Source organism: Limanda limanda, chromosome 3 (genome assembly GCF_963576545.1).
Source record: "Limanda limanda chromosome 3, fLimLim1.1, whole genome shotgun sequence".
Lineage (NCBI taxonomy): Eukaryota > Metazoa > Chordata > Actinopteri > Pleuronectiformes > Pleuronectidae > Limanda > Limanda limanda.
In genome coordinates, this window is record NC_083638.1 from 25,149,621 (window position 1) to 25,160,113 (window position 10,493).

Genomic DNA, 10,493 nt, shown 5'->3' on the forward strand with positions numbered 1-10,493 from the left:
AGTTAACCTTATAAAGATTACGAATGTGATCATGAACGTCAGTATTTCTTATGTTGAGGTTTTATTAATCCTTTCTATATTTTATTACTGGTCCCTGCTGGCTAGACGTATACGATCGTTAGGAGAAGCCCTGCAGTGGGTAAGGTGATGAACGTTTACAGGGCACTTTGTGTCTGAGCGTGTCCTCAAAAATATTCAAAGTGCTGCTCTGCTAGTGATGGATGAATCATCACAGCTCTGATCTGCCAGCTCCGATCCATCACTAACAGTATATCCTGCTTTAATGAGTTCCTTATCAGAATCAACCTACACTGCTGCGATCCAGAAGCGTTTGCTCTCTGAACCTGTACGTGGTTCAGTGTGGAAGATGTGTCCATCAAAGGTGTGACTCACTGAACTCCAACCACCGAACTCTGCTGTTGTACATCTTCAATACAGAGCTGTTATTTCCACCATGTCAGTGTGTCTATAAAAATACATTCTCACCTAACACTTTATGTCAAACCACGGAGCGTCTCTTGTATGTTAATCCTCTTCTTTTTTTTTTCTTTTTTTTTATCTTTCTTTGACTACGTACCAAGAGAAAGAAAGCTTTTCATCTCCATTACATACAAAACATTTCATGCTTGATGGTTACCCACCCAAAAGAGAGACAAAGACAGACAAGCACAGCTAGGACTGGCGTATGCCATGGATGTGAAAAGATCCTCTTGAGGAGGCGGAGGGATGGAGGGAGGCAGAGGCACATTGAAGCAGATGCAGAGAAATGTGAGAGGGTGTCAGTGAGACTGGTGATGACGCGCTCATGGTTGCGGAGAGCTGGCGAGGCCGCGGCCCTGGCTCTGACTCACCTCATCCCCACGGGGCCTCCTGGTTGACGTCACTCAGCGTGCACTGTGGCATTTCTCTGCTTCAACTTCTTTGTGAGCAGCAGCCACACTTGAGCCTTTCTCACATCTGAGAGACTCTGAAAGTGTGCATTTGTCCAAGTGTACTATCCATCTATCCATCTTTCTATCTATCTATCTATCCATCTATCCATCTATCTATATATCTATCCATATATTTATCTATCCATCTATCTATCTCTCGGTCTGAATTCTCTGCCACAGCTTTGTTGTGCAGTTCTTTGTCTATCTACCATTGTTGAGCAAAGGTGTGGCTTGCTGCACTTGAAAAGAAAACAGACTATCACTCTGTACATTTTCAATACTAACTGAGAATCTTCACAATGTTGACGCATCTGAGTTATATTTATTTCAACACCTAATGACGAATCTTAGCCAATGAACACACAGAGGGGTGGGTGGGGCAGATGAAAATATATTCAGCAGGAAAATTCATTATCTCCGAGGAGGAAGAGGTCATGTTTTCATTGCCATCTGTCGGTCTGTCTCCATGTCAGTCTGTCTGTCTATCTCTGTCTTTTTGTGTGTGTGTGTGTCTGTCTATTTGTGTATTTTTGTGTGTGTGTTTGTCTGTCTCTCTTTCTCCATGTCTGTCTGTCTGTCTATCTGTGTCTTTTTCTGTGTGTGTGTATGTGTATGTGTGTCTGTCTATTTGTGTGTCTGTGTCTGTCTGTCTCTCTGTCTGCTTGTGCATGTCTGTCTGTCTGTGTGTGTCTTTCTGTCTGACTGTCTGATTGCAGTTAGTCTTGGTGGAGTTAAAAGGGAGGTATGACGGAGATACAATGAGATTGATAAATAAAAATACATATTGTCAATACATGAACATGAAATGAAAATACTGGTGTAAATAATGCCACGTACTAAGGAATACATTAATATCCATCATGGTGTGAATAATGGAGCAGTTGTTGCCTGGAACCACATTGACCATATTGGTCAAAAAGAACTTATTCAGTCACAGAAATGTTCTTTATTCTTCTATTCCATGTGAAAATGGGGAACAAAAGAAAAGCCATGGTTTCTACATAAGTGGGGACTGCAGTAGGTACACCTCTGCTCTGTTCTGTCTCACCTTTCCAATGTACATGAAGTCCTGTTGGCAGTTAAATCACTGAGGTGCCGATGGAACCCGCCTCGCTCCAGCCAGTTATTAAAGTGCTCTTAACTTCATCTCAGAAGGCGACAGAAAGAACAAATCCTGCAGTTGAGACACTTTTGTAGATGCAAAAGTTACAAAGAAGTCGAAACTATTTCCAATGGTAATGTGCTGTAGCACAGTAATTATAAGTCATGTCTTACGTTTGTTTGTTTTAATTTTTCTTATTTCAATTTTTTCTGACGTGAAAAATTGCTGTTCCTCAGAGTTGACAAGAAAGAAGAGGATAGAAACTATTTGCTGCTCTTATAACCGATTTTCCCATTTATTTTACCGGCCTGTATCATGTGTTTCTCAACATAAATCACCAAAAAGCAAAGCAATCTGCACACCAGACGTACATTATGAATTGATTATAATAAGAGCAAAGTCGTCTGCATAGAAACGTTTTCAGACTTTTGTCAATACTCAGAGATGCAGTTTTTATATTGCTGCAGTTACCACAGTGACACTCACTGACATTATTTAAGACTTGAAGACCTGATTAAAAAAAACAATACAGGGAAAATGTAATATTTTTCATTTTAACAAATAGAACATGCACATTAATATATTCCTCTTCCTGAAGCAAAAACATTTCCAAACTGTTTAAAGACCGATTGAGCAAAGATCATGTCTTTCCTTTTAACCATGCATAATATATTAATCCAATCGGTGACTTGTTAATCATGCATAAAAAATAGATTTAGTTCATGTACATTTGGGAACTGAAAACAGTAACAAGGCAGACAGGGTCTGGCCACATTATGTGTCTGGCATGTGAATGACACCAACAGAAGAGTGAGCTGTTCTCATCTGTTGCTGTGGAGTGTAGCCGTGAGCAGCACTGACCACGAGGAGGACGCACCTCTTCTCCTTCAGCCTCGCTGCAGAGCAGAGAGTGGAGATAGGTCTGGGGAACGGCGGGTTGGAGGGCGAACCAAGATAACATAACATAACACACTCGAGTACATAAGTGTATTCCTAGTGCGACGTTAACACGTGCATCTTCTTACAGTGTGCACAGGCACAGGCACAAGCCAAAAGCCAAATGTTGTTTCTTAGAGTGCAACACTCACCTAAAAGGACCTGGTCCCAAACAGACCAGACACTCATTCAGTTCACACCTCAGGCTAAATCAAATAATTCATGCACTGCAGTGGTGTCAGTGTTGAAGCCCAAAAGCAGAACTCATAAGGATTAAATGCTTAAGTAAGTCTAGCCATGGCCATGTATTTCAGGAAGAAAAAAACAGTTTAACTTTTAGTCACCGAGGTTGGATGGACAGAATTAAGTTTCACCCTGCATAAAAGTCGAGTAATTCATACACGCCGGCAAATCAGCTAATTTCCTCAAAATAGTCCTCCAAGAAAGAACTTCGGCATCTGTCCTTTTGGCAAATGCCCCAAATGTAAGTCCCAAGTGATAAAACCCCCTCGAGTGGACGTAGTAAACATGAAGGAAGCAAAGGAGGAACAAGCAGCGAGCAACAGTCTGTGACGAGAGGACGTCACCAGCGAGTCAGCTCAACATTAGCTTCTCATATCCAACTGACAGTGAACTTGTTTTTCCTGAAGCATGGCTGTGATCTTTCCCTGAACCTTAACCTCGTAGTCACATCACTGTTACCATGACGATAAAGCTCTCCCTTTTCATTTGAACACAAACTGTGATGTTTCACTGGACCTGACCGAGTTAAGATTATCCAAACCAAAATCATTTCGTCATGGTTTTGTCACATCATCCTTTTTTTTTAAATTAGACAATAACTTGTTCAATAAGGGGATTTGGGGATGAAAAAAATGAATTGATAAATTTTTGACTGTACAACTACAGTATTTTCCAATTCATATAATTTTCTAGATCTTTAAACCAGGAGAAGAGGTTGAAAGCTCCAATCAAATCAATTATTAAGTAATTTAGTTGATATTAAGCTAAATATGTTTCTCTATTCATTCACGGGGTCGACAGCAGTGATTAAAACAAATGTTGAAAATCCGACTATTTTCCTTGCGAGCAGGTGCAGATGCTCACATGGCCTGAAAATGGGGAAACCATAAAAGCAGCATTACCACAGAACACATTTACAAATATTGTGATTTGCTAGGAGAGAAAATAACCCAAATGTGTGAGTGGATCACAGTCTCTGATGCGCGACGCATAACAAAGCAGTGTGTTTGTATTGTAGGGACGATTTCCACGAGCTCCCACTGATAAGATAACCACCAAACATAACCAGGAAGGTAGCCATTACAGGCTGGAGTGAAGGCGTCCTGTGTTATAAAGTAATTTACACTCGTACAAACTCTATCATTTTAACCCCAGGGTGACTGTGGAGTGTGTGACCTCACTCTCACTGTCATTCTACAGAGCGCTGCGTCTGTAAAAGCCAAATGGACGACTGCTGAGATTATTGCAGGCTTGTACCCAGACAGGCAATTTTCCCCACGGTGGGATAATGGCAGTAAGTGGGGGGTGCTGAGATTTAGTCATATACTATACACCTACTTGGAGGGTGGTGATTTTATTCCGCTGCCACCGTCCAATATATCGCCTCATTGGTGTTGATTACAGAAGCCTCCTGGTTTCTAGGTTTTGCCATCTCTCCTTCTACAACCTCATTGGAAGGTAGTTGTTTTTTTCCGGTGTTATTTAATCTCTCTATTATTTTGTTATTTTACCATATGCAGGAGAAATGCCAGTTGTTTTCCTAGTAAGGCTTTCTCAGAACAGCTATGAAATGAAACATGTGTTGCTGACAGGGCTTAGTCTCAATTTAGGAGAGCACAAAGCAGACCACAGATCATCAGCTTCACTTCTCAAGCAGCTTCATAAAGAATATCTTTATTTTATAGGCTCTAGTCTGGTTTCATCGCTTTTTGTGACAACCACATTTTTACACATCGATTAAGCTTCTGTCATCATAAAAAGTAGTGAAAGAAATCAAGAATGATCCTTTTTGAGCAGTAATATGGAACTAACTGGCGAATTATTCTGTTCTGTCTTTGTATATGCTAAAAAATATGTCAGAGGCATCAAGTCATCCAACATGAACAACCATATCGGTCATTTGACTGTAAATAAACATAAACGACACATTTTCACTTCCTCCTTCTAAACAGATAAAATAATGAACATGCACTCGACCAATCATGAGTCGCTCTCAGCTGTCAATCAAAAGGTTTCACCCTTTTTTTACAGCATCAAATAACTAATTAAAACCAAACTTAGCATAAAAATGAAAACATACAAAAAATCCATGTGATAAAGCTACCTAAAATAGTTTATTTATTAATAATTTTTCTTAAAATATACTTTGACTTGGTTCATCACCATTCACTAACATGGAGGAGGCAGGATTTATGACCTGCACAGCAGCCGGCCCCCAGGTGGCGATCGAGAGCCTCCGGCCTCACTTTAAGGCACCAGTCCATCTTTATATTCAGTCTATGATAGAACCACACATGGCTGCGACGGTGTGTGGGCGGCAGTAGCTATAGCGGTGTGACGTCATTGGCTGGGCACGACTGTTCGTAGAAACAACTTGTACATTTTCAGAGGAGAGTAAATTTATTCACATCTCCCTCGTCCTCGGCTTCCTGAAGGAACAACGTGGTTATGGAAGGTGTAGGTGGAGGTGAACGGTCCTCCACAGCTCCATCCTCGCTGAGTCACATCCACTCCGATGTGATCAAATCAAATCTGAGAACAGTTTGATTAAATCTGAAATGATTCCCTGCTCGCACGTTATTTTGTCTCGTAAATACAGTACGTCACGTTAAAGACTCTTAAGACGCTCTAACTGATGTCTTACTTAACTTCATACATCTCAATCAAACTGACGATTCAGTGCCTGAACATTTACTTAAACGGTCTGGAACTCCTCAGAAAGGTTGAGCTGCCTGATTATTTTTTACCGTCCAGTAGATTTGAAGTGAAATAGATCATCATTTGGAAGTTCAACACACCCTTTTACATCCTGGGACTCCCCCTTCTCCTGTGGTAGAGTTTATTATACAGCCAGGCAGAAATAAGAAGGAGCAAAAATGCAATTGGCCATTATAGAAGGAAAGAAAGTCGGTGTGGTGTCCTTCAGCTTGAGACTCCCGTTAAGTGAGCTGACATCAGGTCACCCTGTACACCACCTGACACAGCGAGTGCTGCTCCGATGATGGGTGACACATAACGAAGAGGCTGTGATCAGCTTAAGCTCTGGGATCCACCAAACACCTCAGATTAATTTGTGGCTGCTCAGAGGTGATGAGTTTGACACAAGCACCTGCAATTAATGTTTTTAATGTCAGATTCTTAATCCCTTGAACTAAGTTTGAGATGGTTAGTAAGAAATAGCAGCGGCAGCCCCTGGCTGCTCACTTGCGCTGCTTTCCAACATGGCAGTCTTCTTTTACATTTGGATCTGCTTCCCATGAGACCTGCAGGGCCTGCGTCAATCACAAAAATTATTCAAAACAGCTTTGACCTCAGTGTTTTTCACTGAGAAATCTTTTTATAGCAGGCGGAGTGGCAGAGATGGGCGGGGAGCAAGAGTAGGAGGGAGGGAGAAAAGATGTGGATAGAATGAGGTTTTTTTGTGGCTTTTTCAATCTGTTTTCTAATGCTGTGAAACTCATACATTCTTCAGTCTGTCAGAGGGGGAGCCACAGGCTGACGCATGTCTCTCTCCTCACACAGAGTTAATGGACACAGCACCTGGCTCACTTCTCGCCACCAGACATGGAGGAAGAACAGACAGATCGGGGCAGATGAATATCCAGAGGTAGTGCACAGTCATTCATTTTAGGGGGGGAAGAAAGATTGACGTATTGCTTCATGCTTGAAGGCAGATTTTTCTTCTTCTATCACTTGTTTTTGTCCTTGTATCCTTTGTAAATGTTATTTTCACATGCTGCTCTGCAGAATACAGAATTTACTTTCATATATGGATGCCCTCCAATACCACCTGTACTACTAATGCTCCTACTACTACTACGGTAATAATAATAGTTCAAATTAAGTTCCATTACAAGGGACACTTGAATATTTTGAAGTACAAATATCAAATAAAATGTTTTTATGATCAGGGTCTGAAGACATCTCTTTTGTATTAATTGTTTGTTTAATATAAAACATAAGATAATTGTTTAAAGACGTCCTTCAAGTCCAAGGTGACGTTTTCCAAGATCTTGCTTTGATTGAACAAATGTCCATAACCAAGTTTACAGCAAATTATTGATTATTGTTATTGTATTATAGAAAAATCTACAAATCCAAAGAGAGATTTTCATTTATTTTGCTACAATGATAATTAGTTGAATTTAATACTTCAGGAAATTTGCACTGGAGCAGTCGTTTGCTCTAAATAGCTGAAATTTGAAAAAGGGTCGTTAGTAAATTTCCACTGTTTCTGTGTCTGTCCCTGAGCAGGATTATAAATGTCTCAAAACCAACTGACTGCGAGTATAAGAGTCTTGTAAAAAAGCAGAAATTACCTTACAGTCTGGAATCTTCTGCGTTTTGGTCACATTTATACAAATATTTTGGAGACCTAAATGTTCTGCCCTCAGTTATCTAAATTTCACGAGGCACATGGGCAGCTCTGGAATATTTTCTATAATCTGCATTCGTTAGCTGCATGTTGACTGTGTGGGCTTTTGAAAAGCGAGGCCTTGACTTGCACGGATGCTGAAGGAATATATCTATAATATATACAATTTAAAAGAAAGGATTTTCAGGTACACACAATGTGATATACTGAAGGATTCTGAATCAACATGGCTCTATATCTCCCTAAAGCATTTCTGCTTCCCGTCTGAAAAGGTTTTATCGATATCTGTATCCGTATGTATTCAGTCGCTAAGTGGGCCTATGTATATTTGAGAAGCTGTGAGCAGCAACTGTTTGGTATTCTTGTTAGATTAATTACTTGGCTTACTCATCAATTATCAAAATTGTTTATTGATTTATTCTCTGTTGTTGCTGCTGTTTAATTTTTCAGCACTACCACAAATTAATTTTATCTGTGATCTCTTAATTTTCCCTCTCTCCCTTTCCCTTTTCTCCTCCTTTTCTCTTATGTGTTTCTCTTTGTCTTTTCTGCAGAATCGTGTCCACTACAAGTTGAACAAACATTTTAAAGTGAGGTTCAGTTGTTGACGACTGAAATTACACAAACAAGAAAAGCACTGTACAACACATACCTCCGCTAAGTCCCTTTAAGTCCATTTAGTAAAGCTGCACAAAATTGCGACCAATCATGAAAACACAAAATTTTTTAAACTATGCTATTTAAACTTTTAAGCTATGCAGATTATTTAAAATCCATTTTTTCATTGAATGTGTTATTTCTCGGACCACATCTCATCCTTCCTCCAAATATTGTGAAAATCCAATCTGTATTTTTTTCGGAATCCTTCTGACAAACAAACAAACCAAACAAAAGAACACAGGGGTGAAAACATAACCTCGTTGACAGAGATAAAGACAATGATCAGAATAGTTGATAGAGTTTTCTGTTGATCAATTCACAGACGAATCAATGAATTGTTTATAAGTCAGATACCGAAGCAACAACTGTTCTCCCAACACTCTTCCATCTGAAAGCAGATAGACACCACCGCTGGTATTTCTTGTTACCTTACATTTAGCAGCTTTTGACCGTGTTTGACCTGCAGTGTTATTCGGCTGTGGCTGCACTTGTGTTGCCCAGAACGTCTTCACTCGGCCATGTGAGGACACACCAGGGCTGGAAAATTGTATTTCAACTGCATCCTTGTTGTGTGATATTCTTCATTCAACCATATGCCCCGACAGTGGAGATTACTGAGTAAAGATATGTTTTTTTGGTGTGTTATCTCGTAGGCTTTAAATCTACGTGCTGTTGTGTGTCAGCCTATATCATTCACATTAGCTTCGTGTTTTTTAACATTTGACAAATTCCGTAAAGAAGAGAGTACTCAGATCCTTAACTTAACTAAAACACAATATAATATCACACTGTAAAATGAAGCAATTTCAAGTTTAATTCCTGCAACGAAGATGTCACTCAATTGTAAGCACTCAATGCTGAATACTTAAATTCAATTTTATTTGTATAGCGCCAAATCATAACATACCTCAAGGCACATTACATAGTATATATAATAATTAATAAATAATGGCCACTGTGACTGCTACACATTATATTAGTAGATCATTATTGGCAATGCAGTGAGACATAAGATGCACTGTATTGTTTTTAAAGTAAAACTCATTTTGAGTCATTCATGGTGCATCATGTGTTTTGTAGGTAAGCATTACATTTTTACATTTTCTAGTCACCAAATAAGTATTGAAATAAGATGGTGCTGTTATATTAACACTACTATCCGAAGACAATATAAAAATCCCTCCAAACAAAATGTGCTACTTCCTCGCTCGTATATTCGTGTAAAGCTTTACACTTACTGAGCCCTGCTGAGATTAAGACTTCCGACAATTATTGTTGGAAGTCGTAGCTGCAAACATGATGTTATTACAAGGCATCTGGTCCTGAGGTGACCCTCTCAACTTAGAAACGTCTGTAATAACTGTTTTTGAACATTTAGGCTACGATTAGCATAAATTATGGAAAAATGCTGATTTAAATTGAATTATTAAAATAATAAAAATATTGCAGTAAAAGCCTTTTACATGAAGCTTTCTCCACACTCAGGTGCAATAAAGAAATGGTCTCATAGTTGTTTAGTCTTACAGTTTACAGTTTAGTTTACAATTTGTGGATCGATCCAAGTCAGCAATAACAGAATCATTGTCTTACTGTATATTTACTGTTATCTGAGGTCACCGTTTCCATGGTGCTGGAGAATTTGCAGTCGTATAATAATTTTAAGATCAAATGATCTTCTCCTACTCTGAGCAACAAACAGCAGTGTAGAAAATGTTGAGTTGTATCTGAAACTATTTTCAAAATAAATATCATCGTAGCAGTAGCATCACAGAGAAAAGAATCCACGAATGTGTATGTATGTTGCATATACTTAAACGTATTAATACGACCAGGTGTTTTAATCTACCTCTATTGTCTGGGATTTCTGCTTCAAACTGGATTGTGTCGGAAAGTAGCAATTGTGCCATCGTGCACTCACAGTATCGCCCATAAAGTTTTTACTGTCCACTCGTGCAGTCAGACCTCATAGTTTCAGTAAGTAGCATGCTATTCCGTTCCCTCTCTCACATGTGTAACTTCTCTTTCACTCTTACGTTGCGTACCTGTCACTCGGAACCTGTTGGCGTGAGAGTGACTATGCAGCCCTGCTACTGCCATTAATTCTATTCTGTGGGAAACATTCCTGGCTGATTGACTGATCTGCCCATTTATTTGGATCAGCTCCGAAATTCAGTTGGTTCTTCCTCGGGCAATGTCCAATCCCTCCATAACATTATATGGAAACAGGCGATAACATTAAAAGTTT